Source organism: Sciurus carolinensis, chromosome 6 (assembly GCF_902686445.1).
Source record: "Sciurus carolinensis chromosome 6, mSciCar1.2, whole genome shotgun sequence".
NCBI lineage: Eukaryota > Metazoa > Chordata > Mammalia > Rodentia > Sciuridae > Sciurus > Sciurus carolinensis.
The window spans coordinates 89,884,432-89,898,610 of record NC_062218.1 but is presented as its reverse complement, the minus strand read 5'-3'; positions in this window follow the sequence as shown (position 1 = coordinate 89,898,610).

Here is a 14,179-nt window from a genome sequence, read left to right as displayed (position 1 = left end):
CAGTAAGCTTTGAGAATCATGAGGATCTTACATGAGATGATCACTCCCATACTAAGAACAAAATATCCTTTATAAGATGTAAAATCACTATTTTGAAAAATTCAGTGTATATTCCATGCTATATACATACACACAGACTATATTCCATACTTCATCAGACCCTACACATGAGAGAACAAACTCAGGATGGTTTTTGTCCTTGTCAGAACTGCACAGGATGACGAACCTACCAGGGAGTGGATGAAGAGACATGAGTCAGATTGTATCCAACAATACATGGATTGTCATGAAAGAGCAAAGTCAGGGTCATCCTAAGAAGGCACTGCACCTATCATTATGGATTATTCTTTATTGTGTGTGGTGGTGATGAGGCTGGAGTGCTGAAAAAATCCAATTAGACCCCAGCTCTAAAATGGTTCTAGTCAATATTTAAAGAACAAGAAGGAAAGCTGTGTAACTGTAGACTTCTATGCATAAAATACTGTAGAATGACAAGAGCACTAAGACACGCTTCTAAAGAACTACAAGTCTCTACGCAGCACAGGGTTCTAGTCCTACAGCAGCTAGGAAAGGGGCAATAGACCTGAAGATACACCAGGCATAGATTAAGCAGAAGACAGAACTGTAGAACAGATCTCCCACAGAAAACCCAAAACACCTAGCAATAAAGCTGTGGGAAAATATGAGATGTGATATTTTATTTGTTAAAATATTTTTTTAAAGTATAAAACACCTTACTTGTATCAAGCTGGTTAAAACTGCAAAGTATGTATAGACAACACTGAATGTTGGTATAAATGTGAAGCAACTGGAACTCCTACACAATTCTGTTCAGCTTGTAAGTTACTATACCTTCTTTGGATTGTGTTTGGCAGTTTCCAATTGAGCTAAACATATGTTTAACATATGATTAGGAAATTATAACACTAGATATTTATCATCAGCAAGAACCAAAATGTTTGTCCACAAAATTATTTACACGTGAATCTTAATGGCAGCATAATTCATAGTAACTAATATTGGAAACAACTCACATATCAAAAAGAATAAATTAAAATAGTGTGTTGGACTGGGGCAATAGCTCAGTGGTAGAGCACTTGTCTAGCATGTGTGAGGGACTGGGTTTGATCCTCAGCACCACACACACACAAAAATAAAGGTATTGTGTTCACCTACAACTAAAAATTATTTTAAAGATAAATAAAATACTGTGTTGTATTTATGCAATGGAGTATTTTCAGCACTAAAATAATAAAAATAAATCACTGATACACACAATAGCAACATTATTGAAACTCAAAAACATTATTTTGAGTAAAGTTAGTCAGACACAGAAAAGTACATATTATATAATTCTACTTATATCAAACCTAAGAACAGGCAAAACTCATGTGTAACATTAGAAATATAAAATAATTAATTTAGGGAAAAAAGAGAGAACTGATTAGAAAAGTGCCTGATTGCAATTTGGGGGATGATGGAAATTTCTGTCTCTTGATTTGAGTGGTGGTTATAGGTGAATATTTAATTGATAAATATTCTTGAATGAACATCTTTTTTGGATTATTTTATGTTAATGTGACAATAGTAAAAAAAAGAATTACAAATTCCACTTGGAAATGTGATATTTTGCAAAATCATATAATGTTTAAGATGTAATTCTTACAGTGTTGTCAATTTGTGATATTTTCTGATATAAAAATTTAATCTTGCCAAAAGGGAGCTGTTTTCCCTCTAAGACTCATGAATATACTAATATTTAAAACTAAGCTATTTTTTTCCTACCCTCAATTATTTCAAGAAACAGGAGAGCTCAGATGAATTCTTATCACCATTAAGTAAACAGAGAATAATCTAGGGTAAAATGCTAAAATATTGTCTTTTTTATTAAGGAATATTTGTTCTTATTTAATTGAATTTGTTATGTATTTAATAGGATAGTTGCCCATATTTTATGTAAACTCTTTTCTTAGGAAAGATGTTGCATTTGTAGAATGTCATGGGTTCCCATTCAGCTATATAGGGTTTAACTTATTCTAGTTCCTCATACTGAAAATGATTACAATAAACAGATTACCTTAAGGGAAAAAACTTAATCGTTCGTAAAACACACATCTATTGATCGTCTTACTAAGATTTGGGAAACATAAGTTTCATTCCAAGGATGAAAGAAATAAAATAAAGATATGAAGGGATAAAGCATTTTGATATTTTTCTCATTTCATTTTGCTTTTTCCCTGCATGTGATTTTAATTATGTGGATTAAGCTGAGGACAAAGAAGGATTAAATTCTAAGAGCAAAATGAGGAAATGGAATCTAAAGGACACAGAAAGCAGAGTTTGGAAAAGCAAATCAGAAACCAAAGGTTAAGAATACAAGCATTCCTGTATTAGTAATATGAGATCTCTCTAAGTTTAAGTTTCCACCTAAACTGTTCCCTCTGGAAATAGGAAGTAGTCACCAGTACAGGTGAGGCTCTTGAAGAGAGCACCTCTCATATACAGATATTTCCCATATGGACAGTTGATTTGCAAATCAAAACTTTCTAAGTAAGACATTGGTAGGACACTTTTTCTCCTCAGTAATCTGTCCAATGAATATGAAGATTTTTCCTGTGTTTATTTGGCATACAATATCAGTTTATTAAAATTCTTAAATAATGTTAAACTGATAACTACCAAGTCATCTTTAAGATTTGTGGATTCTAAAGTATTTTCCTAAAAGTCATCCTAATTTTAAGTTAAAAGTCAATGTGATTGTTAACTTTGACAAGTTCATCTTACTTAGGATAAATTGATTTTTCTTTATGAAAATAATTTTGAATATAGTTCTACTTGATTCAAGAGCCATTATAACCAGGAAATTTGATCAAAACATTGTCGTTGACATGTCTCATCTTATGAAATTGTTTTCAAATCTGCCAATTATTTGAATGAATAATGATTGACCTAGGAAATTGTAATTGGAAAGAGCTATAACTTTATGAATGAAAAGATACACACATGCATATTATGAATACTGAGGCTTTTGAATGTTATCAGTCAGGTAGATTTAAAGAAATATGTGTTTTTAATTTTACTAAACCTAATTTTAACATAGACTCAAAACCTCAACATTAAATTAGAATAAGACAAGAACACTTCTATAAATGGAATCTAAGTTTCCTATTCCACTATTGGAAAATATCAAAAGTACTCAATATGAAGCTGTAGAATTAGAAATAAAAAAATAGATAGTTATAAAGTTATAAAGAATTAGAGAATATCCCCCAAAATTACAAGTACTCATTATTTTCAGAATCCTATTTTCAAAAAGACAGACAGGAAGAATTTGTAAGCTCAATTCGCATTGTAAAAAACAAAAAATTCAGGTTGGATGATTAAGCGTATGATTTCAGAAAATCAACAAACATTACGATCACTCCAAATCGGTATTAAAAATTAAGATCTATACAGTAAGTAATAAACATTTTCTAAAGTTAGAATCTCTTTCATCCCTATTTATTCATGGTCATTATATTTCTAGCATAATTTCCAATTAAGTGAAGATAAAATCTAATTTGTTTCTATGGATTTTACATGCATTATCAGGAGTAAGATTTTTAGTTTGAGGAAGGGCTTTTAAAAGCCTAGGGAGGTCCTATAGAACAATTTTCCATGCTAAGCCATGAAATTCTACATTCTTGAGGTTTTTTTCATGCAATGTCCTTGGGCATTTTCAGCCAGGATTTTCAACAAATGGAGTGTCCCAACATGTGCTATGAATACAAGAGTAGGTTTACAGGATGATTTTAAGCAAAACATAAAACAGGTTAATGTAAATTTTATTGTACAATTAGTATATTGGATATGGTTTCAAGTATATTATTTTCTAGGTCTAAGCCAAAACAGGTAATGATAAAAAGCATCACTAGCATTACATGGAAATATTACTTGAACAATGATAAAATTCCTAGGTGATCTGGAAAAATAAATAAGGAAGTGACAGTAAAAGAACTAGATTCGGTATTTTGCTAAATTCTGAGATTTCCTGATGCTTCTAACTTTTCTACAGTTTGTCTTGGTTTTTAGTCTACACTTTGTCTTGGTTTTTACGTGAAGGTGTTCTATTTTATTCTCCTCGTACTTGGCCGAAGCAATGTTCTCTCCCATTCCCAGAGTAGATATTCAGTAAATAGCAGTTTATTTCAGTTAATTATGTGTATTCAAAAAGTTAAAAACACTTCTCCAGATGTATCCTTGATTTGAAAAATATCTAATTTTATTGGTTTTACAAAGGGGCAATTTTACATAATTGATGGCCTGAATGGAATGTTACATTTCAAAAGTTCTCATATCAATGAACTAAATGAAAATGTGTCCTCACAGCAATCAATTAAATGTTCAGTCACAAAGCAGAAACAATACTGTTCCATTTAAAACCCCATTGGTAAATTCTGACAGGGTTTTCATGGTTTGGAATAACTAAATCATCTTGGAAAGTCTTCATGAATTCATATCTGTATGAGGCAAACAAAAAGGGTGGCAAAATATTTTAAATTTTACATTGTTTTAGAAATTACTAATTACATGGGTAATGATATTTGTTGACTTCAAACAAACTTACATTATATTCTTAGAGTTCTATTTTAAGTTGTTTATTTATAACTCAGGACATATACTTCAGTGGAAATAATATTTGTTCAATTCTCTGCTTAGCTTTTAAATGCTGATGAGCTGCAATGTAGTGAAAACAGAACGGTAATACTGATGGCCTGAATTCTGAATCCTAGGATAAAAGGACAATGAAAAGCCAAAAAAGAAGCAGATGAGAAGGAAATGAGAGGGAGGAGGGTATGAAAAATGGTGGAATGGGACAGACATCATTACCCTATGTACATATACGAATGGTATGAATCTACATTATGTACAACCATAGAAACGAAATGATGTACCTTATTTGTGTTCAATGAATAAAAATGCAGTCTGTAAAAAAAATTAAAAGCTAAATAAAGAAGAACAATTTAAAAAAAAGAAAAAGAAGCAGAGATTCCTTATTTTTCTGAGGACAGGTTGAATATTAAGTAAAGTTGTGGAATCATTTCTATTGTTCTTATTGCTGATCAGATCTGTTCTTCTCCCTCTCAGTATCTTCTTAATCAGTTTTCTTCCTTTGAGATTTTGCATCTTGTTCTTTCCTAAGGCACCCATCATGTGCTCTAGTCAACCACTCTGCCCAACTTCCCAACCTGTTTCATAGTCTAAATCATTGCATTCTACATGGTTACAGCTCCTGTCAATTAAAAATGCCTTTTTAGCTATAATTTTGGAAAATATAATTTATTTCACACTAATAAAAATAAAGTGAGATTGCTTTGATATTTTAAGACATTTTTTAGAAAGATAAATTTTTAAAATTTATAGTGATTGTATTTGTAGGCAGTTCTCCCTTGAAATTGACTCTTGAATTTTCCTACACTAAGGCTAATGATCCTACGGGTTAGTTTTGTTTTATTTGCATTCCAGTTCCTTTGGCCTTTCCTTTTCCTCCCACAAAGAGCTTTGTTGGCCAAAGCTTCATGAACTTTTGTGGCTTGGGAAGGATCAGAGGAATAGTGGGCTAAGAAGAGGCAACAGAAGAAATGGTATGAGCCAGTGAGTCAAAGACATTTAGAGAGCTAGCCTGTGCACACACACAAATGCAAAAATACAGACACACATTTTTAAGGAACTGTCTTTTGCAATTATGGGGATTGTTAACTCTGAAATCTGCCACTGGTGAAGCAGGAAGGCTAGGAATCCGAGTGACGTGTCATCAGGATTCTGAAGGCAGTCTGGAGGCAGCATTCTTCTCCTCAAAGGACCTCAGTCTTATTCTGGTAAGGCCTTCATCCAGTTGGATAAGACCCATACACATTATGGAAGGAAGTTAATCTGCTCTACTCAGAATATACCACTTAAACATTAATTTCATCTAAAAATACTTTCCCATTAATATCTAGGTTGATTTTGACCAAATATCTGGGTCCTGTGGCCTAGCCATGTTGACACACAAAATTAACCATCACATTCTAGACTAATAGGATTATAAAAATGATGTTTTCGGTTTAAGTATATTTAAATGTAAACATAATTGCTCCTATTTTAAAGTAAAAAATAGTACCATTACATGGAATAATTTATATAGTTAGATGTTATAAAGTTAAAAATATAAGAGAGAAAATTACATCTTTTAAACATAGGACTAGTTTCTTTTAATAGCAAATGATAAGTATTGTTTATATTTTAATGACTTTTATTTAAAAATTACCAACTCACCTGTGAATTTGATAGAATTCTGTACATCATTCACTCTGTATATAATATATATTGAGTAGAAATTCACATAATAATTAGTAAGAGGTTAAAAATAATTTTTTTTTGTACTTGGAATTAAACCCAGGGACACCTAACCACTGAGTCACATCCCCAATCTTTTTATTTTTATTTTGAGACAGGGTCTCACTGTGTTGTTTAGGACCTCAATAAGAGGCTGAGGCTGGTATTGAACTTGTGATTCTCCTGCCTCAGCCTCCCAAGTCGCTGGGATTGCAAGTGTGCACCACTGCACCTGACTTAAAAGAAAACCCTTGAAGCGATCCTTGCAGTTACTTTTTATCTGAAGGGATGAGTACATGAGAAGAGCGTATTTAGATTTTGCAACTGGGAAAAATTCAAGGCATTTATGCAAATTTTCCTCTGAAGATAATGAAAAAAAAATTTCCTCATGTGGGATCTGAATTCCTGCTTTTAGTAATTTGACAGCATAGTTGATTTACATAGTACATAAACTTTTTACCTACTATATGCATATACTACCGTCACCATCATGTCATTTCTCCATCAACAATAAATGGCAATTGTGAGGTGTAAAAGACACATGGATTTTTTTAAAAATCTAAACCACAAAGCAAACGAAAATGCTGAAAACTATTGTTGACTGGTACTGTAATATGCACTCATACTATACTAAAATATGTAGTCACATTTCAAGTTTAATGAAGTTTCTTTCTTTAACAGATTATAATAACAAAAGATGCTGGTTTTTAAATGAAATATTCTTATCTCTCTATCTATGGCTGTACGAACCACTCCTTTATGGTTATTATAATGCTGAGCAATGATAAAGTCACATATATACATAATGAATACAAATGAAAGGTAATAGTTAGCTAAATATTATGTGCCACATAGTTGTATGAAGCACTAATTTAGAAATTTCTAGCAACCAAAGGGAATATCAATGAGGAATAACCTAGAGCAAGAAAGAATCAGTTTGATGAATTGGGCTATATTAAAGAAGTTCCAAGACTTTTTCTTTTTTCAACTCTTGCAATAAAATAGACAAAACTTTCATGTGAGAAAGTAATATTTTACTCTTGGAAAAATGAAAACTTCGAACCTTTTCCTTAAGGGAAGAACTTTGCATTTAAACCATTGGCTCTTTAGAGACGTTTTCAGGATGAAAAAAATCAAAAGATTCATTTTACTTGGAGCATTAAAAAAGATGAAACACATGGGGCTCCTGGTATTTCTCTCATTTAAGTTTAGTGTCATGATGGTTTGATAGGGCTTGAACATTCATTTAAAAAGATATGCCAAGTAATTAAAAATATTGCAGGTAAGTTGAACATTTGACCTATTTGCTTATTTTAAGCTCTGCCTCGGGATCACTCCTATTCCACATTGTGGGCTATTCTACAGAAGTTATAGGCCATGCATATATTTTAGCATGATGAATGTTGGTATTAAAAGGCTACAGTGTGTCCCATCTGAGGCAGCATTTTATATCCACGTGGAAACTCAGTGTGAGATTGAGGTTTACGGCAGCACGCTAAGGAATCAAGAAAAGTCATACTCTAAAGTATGAATATTCAGAAGGAACAGCATATAAATGTACCACGTTTTCAACAACATTGCTAAAACAGGATTATAATATATATTGCAAAATTGTAGATTTTCATTTAGATAGCAATGTTTGCTCAACTTTAGGCTATAACTCACTCATTTATTTATATATTCATCTATTCATTTATTCCACATGTATTTATTGAGCATCACTTATGTTTCCAAGATCTCCTCAAGTCCTGGGATACAGTGGTGAACTAAACAACAATTTCCAATTGTTGTTTTAGTAATGAGAGACAAAATTAGCTAAATACATACAATATATGGTGCCTCTGTGTTAGCTTTCTGTCACTGAAGTGAAGAACTTGAAATGATTAACTTGTAAGGAGAAAAGGCTTGTTTGGCTCATTATCTTGGTGGTTTCTGACTATGACTGATTGCACCTTTTGGCTTTGGGCCTCTGGCAATGCAGCACGGAGCAAAATTCCTTCACGAAGAACCAGGGAGTGAAAGAGAGAGAGGAAAGGGACCATGATATCACAATTACCTACTAACTAGTGACCTCCCACAACCCCACCTGTTAAAGGTTCTGTCACTCCCAGAAATGCCTCCTGGTGATAAAGTTTCTGACAAATGGGTCTCTGGGGACATTTAGGATCTAAATTGTAGCAGTTTGGGGTGTTCAACAATAAAGTGTGCTGGAAGTAGAGTGTGATGAATGGGAAGGGTGAGAGGTAATTTTAGCAATCCCTGTTATCAAAAGTCTCAGTTAACTGGTGCTATTTAAGAAAAGGCCAAAGGATGAGAAGAGAGAGCTTGTTAAGAGAAGAAAATTTGGGGTAAAGAGATAAACAAGTACAAAGAACCTGGATTTGGATGTAATTTATAAATTTGACAAACAGCAAAGAGGGTTTGTTGCTAGAGTGGAAATGGATTTAGAGAAGGGCCTAGACCTTTCAGGCCTTGAGGGCTACAAGAGCTTTGACTTTTCCTCTGAGTGATATTGGAAGGCACTGTAGGACTTGATTGAAGATGATATGACTGAGGTTTTAGAAGAAGCATCTGGGCTTTTGTGCTAAGAACCCTTTGTACATGGGCAAGGAAAGCAGATAGACTGCATGAAGGACTTTCCCAATAATCCGGATAAGAAATGATAGTGACAGATTAGTAGTCAACATCAGGTCAATGTTAAATATATTTTGATTGTAGAGCAAATCCACACAAGAAGATCACCTGCCCCTCCCAGATGGACAGAGGTCTTGGCTTCTACCTAGGGTTATCAAAAAAAAAAAAAAAAAAAAAAAAAAGAAAGAATACAGATAACCAATTAAATATAATTTTATAACAGTGTTGAATAACTTTTACTATAAGGATATTCCATAGAATTTAATGCCCATGCCAATGGGTCATGTGATAAACTCTCAACTTTTACTAAAAAACTGTTTTTATTCAAATTTCAAATTGAATTTGCCATTCTATAACTTCAGATGCTTAATCTGAAGACCCTGCTTCTGTTCTTTAGCCAGCTACATTTTTTTTTTACTTGCATCCTTTTGTTCAGAGTGTTCCTATCTTTCCCCAGACGCAAATGAGTTCCCTCTATTGACTTCTACTCACTAGTAGCAATGGAGTTTTGACTGGACCCTGGGAGCTGCGGAGTTTGCTATCCCTGCCAGTAGACTAGGGTTTTTGTTACAATGAGGTACTGTTCTGAGGGAGTGGGTTTGGCTTTCAATCATTCTTGTCCAAGTAGCCAAGCACTTTCTGCATTCCTGTATCATATAGAAAGTCTCTCATTCTCTGCCCTGCCTCCAGTCCTTGTGAACATCTTTTGGAGCACAGTAAATTTGCCTTGAATTTGGAGTTTTAGACTATTAACTTCCCAACTTGTCTTTGAAATTAGTTAATGCTTTTGGCTAATTTTTTCATACCTTTTGTATGGACCAACACTTTTTTCCATTATCTTTCATAGCTAACAAACTTCCTGTGTGTCATCTCTTCTAGTAGTGATGTCACCTTTTCAAGTCCAGATTATGTGGTTATTTTATGACATCATATCTCTAATGGGTTCAAATAAAGTTATGATTTTGCCGATTATTTGGCCTTTTTTTCATTATTAAAATGGAAGCAATGCTTTTTTGCAATTCTTCCATAGTAAGTGAAATAAGACCATAAAAACCTTCAAAATTTAGGCCTATAATCTTACTCCTATTTTTATCTTTTCTTAGACTTCCAAGAAGTCTAGAGAAATGGGAAAGTTTATTTTATAGTTACCAATGAAAATACATAGAGTGATGTGCCATTAAAAAGAGCACACATCTAGAGAATTAAAATTTAGGCAAGTAGAAAAATAAAAAAAACACAAGCTTCATAAACCTTACTCTGCCTTGGCTTTGCCTTGTGTTTTTGCTCCCATTCAGCCTATTGTATTGCTGGAAACATTCAAGAAAGCAGGTGACAGGTATCTAGTATAGTATTAATCTTTTCAGGCTCTTAACTTCTATCCAGCAGTGCTTTTCTTTATCACTTATTGATTCTCTCCTTGTAGAAGTATTTTAAACTCGTTTATGCCTACTTCTCAAACTCCTATTACAATGTCATTTTCAATACCATTCTTTTCTTAGAGAGAGGTGTCTCACCTAATTTATTGAGGAGGGAGGTCATTTGGCATAAACTTCCTCAGTTTCTCTAGTCTTCAAATATAATTCACCTTTGTATTCACTGACTGTTGTTTCCTGTTCTGACTTGGTTTATTTAGGTAACTCCTTAGTCTATATTTGCATCCTCAAGCATTCTGCCAAGTGTTTGTTCTGCATTTTGAAATCTTTACCGAATATCACCACCTAAATATTTTCAAATACCACTGATATAAAAACTGAGTCAATTTTTTCCCTAATAGAATTTATTCTTTGATCCTTGTGAGTTTAATGGGGTATTTTATGTTTTCTGTGTTCTAGATTTGCAGATTAGTTTTGATTCTTTTCTCTTTCTCTCTCATTCTGCACATGGTTTTTAAATATACAAATATTTATCTGACAGTGTATGCTTGGCAAAATGATAGGAGTTCAGTCAATGACATAAATCTCTACTCATGAAATATGGTCTAGGAGACAAATATATTAAACTCATTGATCTCAAATAATATTATACCTATTAGGTCCTTTCTAACTGAACTGAGATGAAATCTCAGTGTAGTTTTATTTTGTATCTCCCTAATTTCTAAGGATGTTGAATTTTTTTTTTTCAAATATTTATTGGATCTTTATATTTATCCTTTTGAAAAATGTTTGTTTAGATAATTTCTCCACTGGTATGTGTGTGTGTGTGTGTGTGTGTGTTTTAATTCTCTGTTTTAAACTTTAATTTCATTTATTTGTTTTTGTGTAGTGCTGGGGATTGAACCCAGTGCCTCACACGGGCTAGGCAAGTGCTCTACCACTGAGCTACAACCCCAGCCCTTGAGTTCTTTATATAGTATGGATATTAATTCCCCTTCAGAGGTGTAGCTGGCAAAGATTTACTCCCTTCTATAGTATCTCTCTTCATGCTTTTAGTTATTTCCTTTTCTGAGTAGAAGTTTTTAAATTTGATACTGTCCTACTCATTGATTCTTTTTTATTTCTTGAGCTTTAGGAGTCTGATTAAGGAAGTCAGTGACTGCAACATTTTGGAAGTGTTGACCCTCTTATCTTTTGGCAGTTGCCGTGTTTCTGCTCCAATTTCTAGGTCTTTGATCTACTTAGAGTTGATTTTTGTGCAGTTTGAGAAATAGGGATCTAGTTTTATTTTTTAGTATTCTAAGAACCAGTTATTTAAAAAGACAATTTTTCCCCCAATGTGTTTTTGGCATCTTTGTCAAGGATCAGACACTGTATTTTTGTGGATTGGATGTCTTTTATTCCATTCATCTTCAGTACAAATAACAGTAATTCCTGGTGAAGTTGTGGGGCAAAAGTACACTCATGCATTGTTGGTAGAAATATAAATTTGTACGACCATTTTGAAAAGCAATGTAGAGATTCTTCAAAAGAACAAGACCCAACTATATCACCCCTTGTTATTTAGCCAAAAGAACTAAAATCAGCATACTATAGTGATACATGAATGCCAATGTTTATTGTAGCACAATCTACAATAGTTAAATTATGGAACCAGCCCAGATACCTGACAACAAACCAATGGATGAAGAAAATGTGGTATTTATACACAATGGAGTTTTACTCAGTGTCACAAAAGAATGAAATCTTGTCATTTGATGATAAATGGATAGAATTGGAGAAACTCATGCTAACTGAAATAAGTCAGACTCATAAAGACAAAGGTCAAATATTTTTTTCTTATAGACATAACCTGGATAGAAATAAGTAATAGAAAAGTTTCAGGGGGGATCTCATGAAAATATAAGGGAGAAAGAGTGTAACAGAGGAAGCAGAGGGAGGAGGGGTGGAAAAAGGGAATAACTGAAGAATGAAATTGAACAAAATATACTATTTGCATGCATTGATATATCACAGTGAATTCCATTTTTATGTATAAACATAAAGTGTCAATTAAAAAAATAAATAAATACAAGGATATCCGGTAAAGTACAGGAACTAAATCAGCAGAAAGGAGGAGGGGAGGGAAACCAAGAGTGTACTGGGGATTGAAATGGACCAAATTATGTTCATTTATGAATATGTTAAAAGGAATCTCACTATTATATATAAAATACATGTAATACATTTTATATATAAAATAGCACTTTCTTAGTTAGAAACAAAAAAAAAATCAGAAAATGCAAAGCCTCTTCTAGTTCACACAGTTACAATTTGAATGTATGCCTGAATACATCTTTCTTTTATCTAAATGATTAGTTTTTCCCCACAAAGCCTATTACGATATAGTAGGAATATTGCATTAAATTTCAAATTAGAACTCTAAACTTCCCAGTAAACAGAAACAGAATTATAGAATTAAAACCTATTCTGTTTTCTTACTGGACTTTGATTATTTTTCTTGGAATATCTTGAACTGAGCCTATTGAAATATTTGATCATGGCATTTCTTTCACCTGAAATGCCTTCTCTCACTCTTTTTAGTTATTGAAATTTTGAATCTTTCAAGGATCATATTTTGAGGTCTTTCATTTATGAACCTCTTTACCTCCTATGATACATTTATTATTTTAGTTTTGAATTTGTAAAAATTTTCCAGTTTAGTTTTTAAATTATTACACATAAAATTCACTTTTTAGTGTACAATCCTATGAATTTTAACATTACCATTTAGACTATAAAAAGTAACTTTCTTGTATATTTGTGATTGATCTTTGTCCTTATAACCATATTCTCAGTTCTGTCTTCCATTCCTTATATCATTGCTGTTATTATTTTTCCTATCTAATCACCAAATGTACTGTTATTATTTTAAACAAATAGTTTTGTGAAATCAATTAAGAATTTTAGAAAATGAAATATTTTGTTTTATTTTTTTCATCTCTCTCAAGGCACTTCTTTTTTTTTTTAATTCAAGTTAATTCTAACAACAAAAATATTGCTCAGCATTTTCCTGAAAAAGAACTATTTTTTTCTTCCTTCGCTTTATGAAGATAATCTCACTAGATACAGAATTTTAGGTCATTTTTATCTCATGATTTGTCATGAAATAATAATATTTTAAATAATATTTTAAATCTTTCATTCCACTTTTTTCTTGCCAGTGTGGTTCTTGAAGAAAAATCTGATATAATTCTTAATTTTTTCCCCAAACTTGCTTCATTGAAGATTTTCTTTTGTCTTTGATTGTTGCAGTTTGTTGCCTAATTATTTATTTATTTATTTATTTATTTTGCATTTACCCTGCTTCATGTTTTCTGAACTTCCTGGATCTGTGGTATGTTGTTTACCATTAATTTTTTATTGGTCAGCTGTTATTGGTTCAATCTGTTTCTCTTTTCTCTTTGTCTTTGTCTTTTTCTCTGGTATTCTCAGTATATGGATGTTAGACCTCTGAAATAATCCAACCATTCTTGAATATTCCATTATGTGTTTTGGAGAATTTTCCATTTGCTTTCTCTGTGTGAGAAATTTCTTTTCATATTTCTTTAGTCACTCTGATTTTTGCTGTGCTCTGTCTGGTCTCATTGTGAACCTATCAAAGGTAGTATTTAATTTTTTTATTTTTTTTTAGTTTCTTGCATTTTCAGGGTTCCAACTATCTTTTCATATTATTTTCTGTCCTTGAATGTTATTTTTAGATCCAGTAGCATATTAATCATAGTCATTTTAGATTTCTTGCTTCTAAATCCCAAGTCTCTACCGTGTCTGATTCT